At 38.9% G+C, this 12,313-nt stretch overlaps 2 long non-coding RNA genes across 2 annotated transcripts in view; one reads left to right on the top strand and one right to left on the bottom strand.

The window, feature by feature from the left end:
* Positions 1-12,313, top strand: part of LOC143670864 (uncharacterized) — a 110,411-nt gene that overhangs the window by 86,905 nt on the left and 11,193 nt on the right. The window lies entirely within an intron of this gene.
* The window catches only part of LOC143670862 (uncharacterized), a 34,927-nt gene that overhangs the window by 12,793 nt on the left and 9,821 nt on the right, over positions 1-12,313 (bottom strand). The window lies entirely within an intron of this gene.

Genomic DNA, 12,313 nt, shown 5'->3' with positions numbered 1-12,313 from the left:
CTGTTACCAAGAAACAAACAAAAAACGTACCGCATACCTTTTCCTCCATGGCTTAATTTGATATTTGCATTACACATTTTTCTTTCCTTAATTTTGTTATTTTTAACTTGTTTTATTGTATAGTATAACATATATATAAAGCAAAGAAAGAAAAAAGAAATAGTTTTCAAAGCACTCTTCAACAAGTAGTTACAGGACAGATCCCAGAGTTTGTCATGGGCTACCACACCATCCTCTCAGATTTTTTTTCCTTCTAGCTGCTCCAGAATATGAGAGGCTAGAGGGCTTAAATGTTTTTTCATCATCACAATCGACTTTTTTCCTTCTTTTTTTTTTATAAAAAATAACATATATACAGAAAAGCTACAAATTTCAAAGCACAGTACCACAATTAGTTGTAGAATATATTTCCCATTTGACATGGGTTACAATTTTAGGTTTTTACTTCTAGTGGCTCTAAAATACTGGAGACTAAAAGAGATATCAATTTAATGACTCAGCATTCATATTCATTTATTAAATCTGTTCTTCTCTGTATAGTTCCACCATCACCTTTGATCTTTCCTTCCCTCACTTTAGGGGTGTTTGGGCTATGGCAATTCTAAATTTTTGATATTGGAAGGGTCTGCCCCTAATATGGGGTAGGGAGATGGAACTATCTGATGTTCTGGGGAGGCTGGGCTAGGTTTCAGGACTTACCTGAAGTCATCTGGAGGTTGTAGGTTTTGGAAAGTTACTCTAGTGCATGGAACACTTGGGGGAATTTATAAACTGCACTAGGTGTTCTTTAGGATTGGCTGGAATGGTCCTGGTTGGGGGTTGGCAGGTTATGATAGGTAGCAAGGTCAACCTGAAGCTTGCGTAAGAGCAACCTCCAGAGTAACCTCTCAACTCTATTTGAACTCTCTCTGCCACTGATACTTTATTAATTACACTTCTTTCCCCCCTTTTCGTCAGGATGGAATTGTTGATCCCACAGTGCCAGGTGTGGACTCATCCCTGGAAGTCCTCCCCCACGTCACCAGGGAGACTTTCACCCCTGGATGTCATGTCCCACATAGCGGGGAAGGCAATGATTTGACTTGCAGAGTTGGGCTTAGAGAGACTGAGGCTACATCTGAGCAACAAAAAAGGTCCTCCAGAAGTAACTCTTAGGCATGCCTATAGGTAGTCTAAGCTTCTCTGCTACCTACGTAAGCTTCACAAGAGTAAGCCTCATGATCGAGGGTATGGCCTATTGATTTGGGTGTCCCTAAAGTTTGACACAGTATCAGGGAATTCCCTTATGTATGGTTAAACAGTTCCATATTGTTTCTCCCATGCCTCAGGGGACTTTGCCAATACTTTTCTATTATCTGCTTAATATTCTCCAGGATGTATCCAGGCACTACAATCATCTATACAGGACTAAAGGACCTCCTTCTTATTCTGGGCTCTCTGTGTTTGAATTGTTCAAATGAGCTATATAGATAGGTTGAATTAGATTATGTACTACCGAAAATTTCAGTTCCAGATCAAATAAACCTTTCTTCCATTGGTCCCAAAGAGTATGTGTGGTTCTAAAATATAGATGCTGTCTTCCTTACCCCTATGTTCTGAATTATTTTAACCCCACCCTGTTTGGCTTCGTTCTTAAATCGAAATATCAGGTTATATATACAAAACAGCCTCTCAAAATCCAGAAATAATAATCACCACTCGGACTTAATGTGTCTGCTGTAAAAGCTTACAATCTAGGTCCCTTTTTTCTTATAAGCATTTTCTAAAGGTGACCATACCATTGTTTTTTGTTTGTTTGTTTCTGGCTTATTTTGTCTCACCAAATGTCCCACATGTTCATTCACATCATTGCATGCCTCACGACTTTGTTCCTTTTAGTAGCAGCACAACATTCGTTCATAAGTATACACCAACGTTCGCCAATCTACTTCTCCATCAGTGCATCCTTCAGCCACCTGCACACATCGGGCATCATGTAGAGGGCCCAAAGTCCACAGTCCATCAGCATTCTCAATTTTAGATAATTTCATTGTTCCCAAGAGACAGAAAACCAATAAACACATCCTTGCCGAATAGGAAATCTATTCGCCAAATTGGAAATCTAAACCTCCTCTTAACTCTTGTCCATCACCCCATTATTTACCTCTGCTGTTGCTGTGGTAGTGCTGATGGTTTCCTTTGAACATAGCTCATAGCATGCAACAGCAGCTTTTCCCTGTACCCTGGATTTAAACACTCTTTGTACAAGAGTCATATCTTTGAAGTAATTCTTGTGAGAACTAATTCATATTTCTACTGTTAATCAGCCGGACACGTAGGTCTATTTCCTTTCGATCTTGTTCATTTTCAATATGGTAGTATTACCTATAGACCCACTAGAGAACCACCTTCACTCCTATCTAGTCCCTTACATTGGAATTTATTTTTGACTTTTTTATTAATTTTTTAATTTTTAAAAAACATAAAAACAAACAAACTCAAACATTCTTAACATATGCTCATTCTATTCTACATATATAATCAGTAATTTACAATATCATCACATAGTTGCATATTCATCATCATAATCATTTCTTGGAACATTTGCATGTATTCAGAAAAAGAAATAAAATGAAAACAGAAAAAAAAAGTTATACATACCATATCCCTTACCCCTCTCTTCAATTGATCACTAGCATTTCAAACTAAATTTATTTTAACATTTGTCCCCCCTATTATTTATTTTTATTCCGTATGTTCTACTCGTTTGTTGACAAGGTAGATAAAAGGAGCATCAGACACAAGGTTTTCACAATCACACAGTCACATTGTGAAAGCTGTATCATTATTCAATCATCATCAAGAAACATGGCTACTGGAACACAGCTCTACATTTTGAGGCAGTTCCCTCCATCCTCTCCATTACATCTTGAATAAAAAGGTGATATCTACTCAATGCGTAAGAATAACCTCCAGGAAAACCTCTCGACTCTGTTTGGAATCTGTCAGCCATTGACACTTTGTCTCATTTCTCTCTTCCCACTTTTGGTCCAGAAGTTTTTCTCAATCCCTTGATGCTGAGTCCCAGCTCATTCTAGGATTTCTATACCATGTTGCCAGGAAGGTCCGCACCCCTGGGAGTCATGACCCACATAGAGAGAGGGATAGGGTGGTAAGTTTGCTTGTTGTGTTGGCTGGAGAGAGAGGCCACATCTAAGCAACAGAAGAGGTTGTCTTGGGGGTGACTCTTAGGCCTAATTTTAAGTAGGCTTAGCCTATCCTTTGCAGGGTTAAGTTTCATATGAACAAAACCCAGGATTGGGAGCTCAGCCTATTGCTTTGATTGTCCCCACTGCTTGTGAGAATATAAAGAATTCTCTACTCGGGAAAGTTGAATTTTCCCCCTTTCTCACCATTCCCCCAAGGGGACTTTGCAAATACTTTTTTATTCACTGTGCAAATCACTCTGGGATTTATCGGGGCATCATTCTGGACAAACCCACAAAATCTTATGCCCTACTCAAGGTTCCATGTACTTATGGTGTTCAATTAAGCTGTCCACATAAGTTATATTAGGAACTGCTCTAGTCAAAATATAAACTTGGCACCAAATAAACATTTTTTGCTTTAGTCTCACACATAAGTTAAAATTTTTAAATATTAGTTACCATCTATTTTCAACCCTTACATTGGAATTCAACCTCATTAGCTAACGGTTCACCCATCTCTAGCGTCAATATATCTCTAAGTCCCCTATATTCTGTATTGCATACCTCTGATTGTACCTTTATGTTCGTCATAAAAGTGGAATCATACAGTATCTATGCTTTTGTGTCTAGCTAATTTCACTCAGCATTATGTCCTCAAGGCTCATCCATCCTGCATTGTGCTTCAGGACGTCATTTTGTCTTATCGCTGCATAATATTCCATTGTATGTATAAGCCACATTTTGTTGATCCACTCGTCCATAATGGGCATTTGGTTTGTTTCCATCTTTTGGCGGTTGTGAATAATGCTGCTATGAACATCAGTGTGCAAGTATCTGTTTGTGTCCTTGCTTTCAGCTCTTCTGGGTATATACCAAGTAGTACTATTGCTGGGTCATAGGGCAACTTGATGTGTAGTTTCCTAAGGAACCACCAAATTGTCTTCCACAGTGGCTGCACCATTGTACATTCCCACCAGCAGTGCATAAGTGTCCCAGGTTCTCCACATCCTCTCCAACATTTATAGTTTCCTGTTTGTTTAATAGCAGCTATTCTTATAGGTGTGAGGTGGTATCTCATTGTAGTCTTGATAGGCATTTCCCTTATAGCCCATGAAAATGAGCATCTCTTCCTGTGCTTTTGAGCCATCTGTATTTGCTCTTCAGAAAAATGCCTATTCCTATCTTTAGCCCATTTTATAAATTTGTTGTTTGTTCTTCTGTTAAGTTGTATGATTTTTTTGTATATACAGGAAATCAAACCTTTGTCTGATATGTGATTTCCAAATATTTTCTCCCATTGAGTTCACCAACTCTTCATCTTTTTGACAACGTCTTTTGAGGTGCAGAAGCATTTGATTTTGAGGAGTTCCCATTTATCTATTTTTTCTTTCGTTGCTTGTGCTTTGAGTGTAAAGTTTCGGAAGCTACCTCCTATTACTAGGTCTTGAAGATGTTTCCCTGCATTTTCTTCTAGAAGCTTTATGGTGCTAATTCTTATATTTAGGTGTTAGATGCACTTTGAGTTTATTTTTGTATAGGGTTTAAGATGGGGTCCTCTTTCATTCTCTTGGCTATTGATATCCAGTTGCTCCATGCCTAATTATTGAAAGGACTATTTTGTCCCAGTTGAGAGGATTTGGGGGCCTTGTCAAAAATCAGTTGACCATAGATTTGGCAGTCTATTTTTGCACTCTCAATTCGATTCCACGAGTCAATGCTTTTATCTTTGTGCCAGTCCCATGCTATTTTGACCACTGTGGCTTTATAATAGGTTTTCAAGTCAGGGAGTGTTAATCCTCTCACTTTTTTGGGGGGTGCTCTTAGCTATTCGGCGTCTCTTTCCCTTCCAGATGGATTTGGTAGTTAGCTTTTCCAAATCTTCAAAGTAAGTTGTTGGAATTTTGATTGGTACTGTGTTGAATCTGTAGATCAATTTGGGGAGAACTGACATCTTAACTATGTTTAGCCTTCCTATTCATGAGCAGGGAATGTCTTTCCATCTATTGAGATCTCCGTTGATTTTTTTTTAGCAATGTTATGGAGTTTTCTGTGTACAAGTCCTTTATGTCCCTAGTTAAGTTTATTCCCAAGTACTTGATTCTTTTAATTGCTATTTTGAATGGAATTTTTTCCTTAACTAGCTCCTCAGCTAGGTCATTGCTTGTGTATAGAAATGTTACTGATTTTTGCACATTAATTTTATATCCTGCCACCTTGCTCAATTTGTTTATTAGCTCAAGTAACTTTGCTGTGGATTTCTCAGGATCTTCCAAGTATATCATGTCATCTGCAAATAATGAGAGTTTTACTTCTTCTTTCCAATTTGGATGCCTTTTATTTCTTTGTCCTGCCTGATTGCTTAGCTAGAACTACTAGCACAATGTTGAATAATAGTGGTGACAGTGGGCATCCTTGTCTTGTTCCTGATCTTAGGGGGAAAGCTTTTTGTCTCTCTCCATTCAGTACGATGCTGGCTATTGGTTTTTCATATATTCCCTTTATCATATTGAGGTAGTTACATTTGATTCCTATCTTTTGGAGTGTTTTTATTGGAAAAGGCTGGTGAATTTTGTCGAATGCCTTTTCAGCATCAATCCAGATGATCATGTGATTTTTCCCTTTTGATTAGTTAATGTACTGTATTACATTTATTGATTTTCTTGGGTTGATCATCCTTGCATTCCTGGTATAAACCTCACTTGGTCATGGTGTATAATTCTTTTAATGTATTGTTCGATTCAATTAGCTAATATCTTATTGTGAATTTTTGCATTTATGTTCATTAGAGAGATTGACCTGTAGTTTTCCTTTCTTATAGACCTTTACCCCGTTTTGATATTAAAATAATATCAGCTTCATAAAATGTGTTAGGTAGAGTTCCTTTTTCCTCAATTTTTTGGAAAAGTTTGAGCAGGATAGTTCTTTTTGGAATGTTTGATAAAATTCTCCTACGAAGCCATCTGGCCCTGGGCTTTTCTTTCTAGGAAGATTTTTGATGACTGATTGAATCTCTTTACTTGTGATTCATTTGTTGAGATCTTCTATTTCATCCTGAGTCAGTGTAGCTTGTTTGTGTGTCTCCAGGAATTTGTCCATTTCATCTAAATTGTATGGTTTGTTGGCATATAGTTGTTCATAGTATCCTCTTATGATTTCTTTTATTTCTCCAGGGTCTGTGGTAATGCACCCCTTCTCATTTCTGATTTTGTTTATTTGCATCCTCTCTCTTTTTTTCTATGTCAGTCTTGCTAGTGGCCCATCAATTTTATTGACTTTCTCAGTGAACCAACTTTTGGTTTTATTGATTCTTTCTTTTGTTGTTTTGTTCTCCCATTCATTGATTTCTGCTTTAGTCTTTGTTATTTCTCTTCTTCTATTAGCTTTGGGGTTAGTTTGCTGTTGCTTCTCAGGTTCCTCTAGGTGAGCAGTTAAGTCCTCGATTTTTGCTCTTTCTTGTTTTTTACTATAGGCATTTCGGGCAATAAATTTCCCTCTCAGCACAGCCCTTTGCCACATCCCATAAGTTCAGATAACTTGTATTCTCATTTTCATTCATCTCCTGATAGCTACTGATTTCTCTAGCAATTTCTTGCTTGACCCACTGGTTGTTTAAGAGTGTGTTCTTTTGTTTTTGTTTTTGTTTTTTGTTTTTTGCATGGGCCGGCACCGGGAAACGAAGAGTGTGTTCTTAAATCTTCATATATCTGTGAATGTTCTCGTTCTTTGGTGGTTATTGAAATCCAGCTTCATCCCATTGTGATCAGAGATAGTGCTTTGAATAATGTCAATGTTTTTAAATTTATAAAGATCTGTTTTATGCCCCAGCATATGATCTGTCCTGGAGAATGTTCCTTGAGCACTAGAGAAGAATGTATATCCTGGTGTTTAGGGGTGCAATGACCTATATATATGTCTATTAAGTCTAATTCATTTATCAAGTTATTTGACTTCTCTGTTTCCTTATTGATCTTGTGTCTGGTTTTTCTATCTCTAGAGGAGAGTGGTGTATTGAAGTCTCTTACTATTATTGTTGAAACATCTATCACTCCCTTCAGTTTTGCCTATGTCTGTCTCAGGTAATTTGGAACTCCTTGATTGGGAGCATAAACATTTATGATTGTTATATCTTTAATTAGTATATAGTGTCCTTCTTTGTCTCTTATGATGTCTTTATATTTAAAGTCTATTTTGTCTGATATTAGTATAGCTATTCCTGCTGTCTTTTGGTTACAACTTGCGTGGAACATCTTTTTCCATCCTTTCACTTTCAATCTATTTGTATCCTGTGTCTAAGATGAGTCTTTTGTAAGCAGCATATAGCTGGATTATGTTTGTCAATTCATTCTGCCAATCTGTATCTTTTAATTGGTAAGTTTAGTCCATTAACATTCTGCTATTAATAAAAAAGCATTTTTTAATCCACCATCATATCTTTTTTTTTTTTGGAACCTCATTTTTTAAAAATTTTTTATTAATTAACGGAAAAAAAAAAGAAATTAACCCAACATTTAGAAATCATACCATTCTACATACGCAATCAGTAATTCTTAACATCATCACGTAGATGCATGATCATCGTTTCTTAGTACATTTGCATCGGTTTAGAAGAACTAGCGACACACCAGACAAAGATATAGAATGTTAATATAGAGAAAAGAAATAAAAGTAATAATAATAGTAAAAAAGAAAAAAAACAAAAAACAAAATACAAACAAACAAAAACAAACAAACAAAACCTATAGCTCAGATGCAGCTTCATTCAGTGTTTTAACATGATTACTTTACAATTAGGTATTATTGTGCTGTCCATTTTTGAGTTTTTGTATCTAGTCCTGTTGCACAGTCTGTATCTCTTCAGCTCCAATTACCCATTATTTTACCCTGTTTCTACCTCCTGCTGGACTCTGTTACCAATGACATATTCCAAGTTTATTCTCGAATGTCCGTTCACATCAGTGGGACCATACAGTATTTGTCCTTTAGTTTTTGGCTAGACTCACTCAGCATAATGTTCTCTAGGTCCATCCATGTTATTACATGCTTCATAAGTTTATCCTGTCTTAAAGCTGCATAATATTCCATCGTATGTATATACCACAGTTGGTTTAGCCACTCGTCTGTTGATGGACATTTTGGCTGTTTCCATCTCTTTGCAATTGTAAATAACGCTGCTATAAACATTGGTGTGCAAATGTCCGTTTGAGTTTTTGCCCTTAAGTCCTTTGAGTAGATTCCCAGCAATGGTATTGCTGGGTCGTATGGCAATTCTATATTCAGCTTTTTGAGGAACCGCCAAACTGCCTTCCACAGTGGTTGCACCATTTGACATTCCCACCAACAGTGGATAAGTGTGCCTCTTTCTCCACATCCTCTCCAACACTTGTCATTTTCTGTTTTGTTGATAATGGCCATTCTGGTGGGTGTGAGATGATATCTCATTGTGGTTTTGATTTGCATTTCTCTGATGGCCAGGGACATTGAGCATCTCTTCATGTGCCTTTTGGCCATTTGTATTTCCTCTTCTGAGAGGTGTCTGTTCAAGTCTTTTTCCCATTTTGTAATTGGGTTGGCTGTCTTTTTGTTGTTGAGTTGAACAATCTCTTTACAATTAGGTATTATTGTGCTGTCCATTTTTGAGTTTTGTATCTAGTCCTGTTGCACAGTCTGTATCCCATCAGCTCCAATTACCCATTATCTTACCCTGTTTCTAACTCCTGCTGGACTCTGTTACCAACATTTAGAAATCATACCATTCTACATATGCAATCAGTAATTCTTAACATCATCACATAGATGCATGATCATCGTTTCTTAGTACATTTGCATCGGTTTAGAAGAACTAGCAACACAACCGAAAAAGATATAGAATGTTAATATAGAGAAAAAAATAAGTTGTTGGGATTTTGATTGGTATTGCATTGAATCTGTAAATCAATTTAGGTAGGATTGACATCTTAACTATATTTAGTCTTCCAATCCATGAACACGGTATGCCCTTCCATCTATTTAGGTCTTCTGTGATTTCTTTTAGCAGTTTTTTGTAGTTTTCTTTATATAGGTTTCATCATATCTTTTTTATTTTATTTGTCAGATCTATATATTCTTTTCCCTTGCATTACATTTTTACAAACGCTTTCTTGAGGTATAATTTACATACCACAACATTCAGGCATTTAAAGTGTGCAATGCAGTGACTTTTAGTAAATTAACAGACTTGGGCACCATCACCGCAAGCTGGTTCTAGGATGTTTCTATCACCCCTGACAGATCCTTTCGGCCATCAGCAGTCAGTCCCCGTTATCACCCTGGGCCCAGGCAAGGACTGATCCTCTCCCCATCTCTGTGGATTTGCCTTCCCGGGCCTTTCCTATCCACTGACTCAAGCTCCATGCGGTCTTCTTCTGAGCGCCTCCTTTCACTTAACATGAAGGCTTCGAGGGTCATCCATGTTGCAGCAAATGTCACACTCCTGCTCAACTGCACGGCTAGACCATATTCTCTCAACCCATTCATTATCTCACCAACAACTGGAGAGCGTCCACTTTTTGCCTTTTGTGAACAGTGCTGCTATGGAGATCTGAGTACAAGTCCTGGGTGGACATATGCTTTCATCTCTCTTTTCCTTGTGCTCCCTTTCTTTTCTGGCATGATTGCAGTGGCTAGAACTTCCACTACGATGTGGAATAGAAGTGGGGAGAGCAGACATCCTTGCCTTCTTCCCGATCTTAGGGAAACGCATTCAGTCTTTTGCCACTGCCTAGGATGTGAGTTGTGGGGTTATCACGTTGGGGCCTGTTCTACTTTGCTAGCTGCTGGAATGCAATATACCACAAACGGAATGGCTTTTTAAAGGGGGAATTTAATAAGTTGCTAGTTTACAGTTCTAAGGCTGAGAAAATGTCCCAATTACAACAAGTCTATAGAAATGTCCAATCAAAGGCATCCAGGGAAAGATACCTTGGTTCAGGAAGGCCATTGAAGTTCAGGGTTTCTCTCTCAAGTGAGAAGGCACATGGCGAACACAGTCAGGGCTTCTCTCTCGGCTGGAAGGGCACATGGCGAGCACGGTGTCATCTGCTAGCTTTCTCTCCTGGCTTCCGGTTTCATGAAGCTCCCCGGGAGGCGTTTTCCTTCTTCATCCCCAAAGGTCACTGGCTGGTGGACTCTCCGCTTCATGGTGCTGCAGCATTTTCTGCTCTCTCTGAATCTCTCTCTCCAAAATGTTTCCTCTTTTATAGGACTTCAGAAACTAATCAAGACCCACCCAAATGGGTGGAGACATGTCGTCACCTAATCCAGCTTAACAACCACTCTTGACTAAATCCATCAACCAGGGAGATGATCTCATTATAGTTTCAAATATACAGTATTGAATAGGGATTATTCTACCTTTATGAAATGGGGTTTATATTAAAACATGGCTTTTCTAGGGGGCATACTTCCTTTCAAACCAGCACGGGGCCAATTCCCTTTATCCCTAGTTGTTTGAGAGTTTTTATCCTAAATGGGCGTGGACATTATGCAAATGCTTTTACCACATATATGGAGCTGATCATTTGGGTTTTCACCTTTGTTATGTTAATGTGGTATACTGATTTACATGAGTTTTGAATGAAAGTTTAACAATCTTTCAACCTTGGGATAAATCACACTTGGTCATGGATGTAATTTTTCCTACATGTTTTTAGATTCAGTTTGCTAACATTTTGTGGAGCATTTTTGCCTCTATATTCTTGAAGGATATTGGTCTATTTGTTGTGACATCTTTGTCTGGTTTAGGGATCAGGCTATCACTGTTCTCATAGAATGAGTTGGGAAAAGGTCCCTTCTCCTCTATATTCCAGAAGGATTGGCATTATTTCTTCTTTCAATGTTTGATAGAATTCACCAGTGAAGTCATAAAGTCACTTGGGCCTGGGCTTTTCCATGTGGGAAAGTTCTAAATTTACTGACTCCATTTCTTTTCTCCTTAAAGGTCTATTCGGATTTTTTATTTCTGTCTTACATTTTAACCTCAGATTTCTTATTTGTCTCTGCCACTTTAACTCAGTCTTGTTCCTGTATTTTCCCCCCTCCTGGTCCCTGTGCTGTGTGGTCTCTGGTCTGCACTAGACATGCTGGACCTCTCTGCACACCAGGATTTCTGCTGCTAATCTGTATCTCTGGACAGCGAGCTGTCTCAGGGATGACCCCGGATCCCCACACATGGGTGTGGGGAACACAGACTTGTGTTCACAGTGGGCACGTGGATGGGATGCCGACTCCCCCATTACACCAGGTGAGGGTGACACTCACCCCTTCTCCAAGTGCCCTCAACCATGGCTGTCCCTGCCACTTCCCCCAGCAAGTCCCCCCTTCCCCTGACCTTATGTGGTTCAACCCTGATCCTTCTCACTCCTCTCCCCCATTGCTGGCCGTGACACACAGGGGATCAGTTATATGCAGTCTAAGGCATCCTCGGTTGTCAGGTCACTCTCCCTGATGAAATGCACATTACCCAAGAGCAGGCGCTGTGTGTGCAATTGCTCGTCCTTTCCCCATCATAGAGTGGGGAAGAGGTAAGGGGAAAAACAACCTCAATGATTATTTGAATGACTCATTTGTCTTTGGAAGGATTGGGCTGGTGTGGCTGCAGCACTGACTAGTAGAGTCTTGAGAGAACATTTCGGTGTTTGGGAAGTCAGAAAAATATGGGTGTCTCAGTGCATGCCATCACGATGTCTGTGAACTGTACAAACTGCGGATAATTATACTGGCCCTAGTGCACCGTGATGAGGACCCAATGAGGTATCTTACCAAGACTGGGTGCTACCAGCTGGGAAGTTTCCACTGAGTCACTAGCTCTTTGGACTTCACCACCACCCTTCACAGAGGTTATAGTCTAGTGAACTGGTTAGAGTGTGAGTTCTGAATCCAGACTGTCCAGATTCCTACGGCACCTTCCCCTCTTACTACCTGTGTGACCTAGGTCAGATTACCTAACCTCTCTGTTCTCAACTTTCCCAATTCAAAAATTGGGATTGAAAGTGTTGCTAAATGATGGGTCTATGGAAGAGAATTAAATGATCTAACACAGAGAAACACTTAGAACATTTTCTAACACCTAATAAATAATCAATGAGAGG

This window comes from Tamandua tetradactyla, chromosome X (assembly GCF_023851605.1).
Source record: "Tamandua tetradactyla isolate mTamTet1 chromosome X, mTamTet1.pri, whole genome shotgun sequence".
In the NCBI taxonomy this organism is placed as follows: domain Eukaryota; kingdom Metazoa; phylum Chordata; class Mammalia; order Pilosa; family Myrmecophagidae; genus Tamandua; species Tamandua tetradactyla.
Note: the sequence above shows the minus strand (reverse complement) of the source record. Positions and strands in the feature narration are given on the sequence as shown.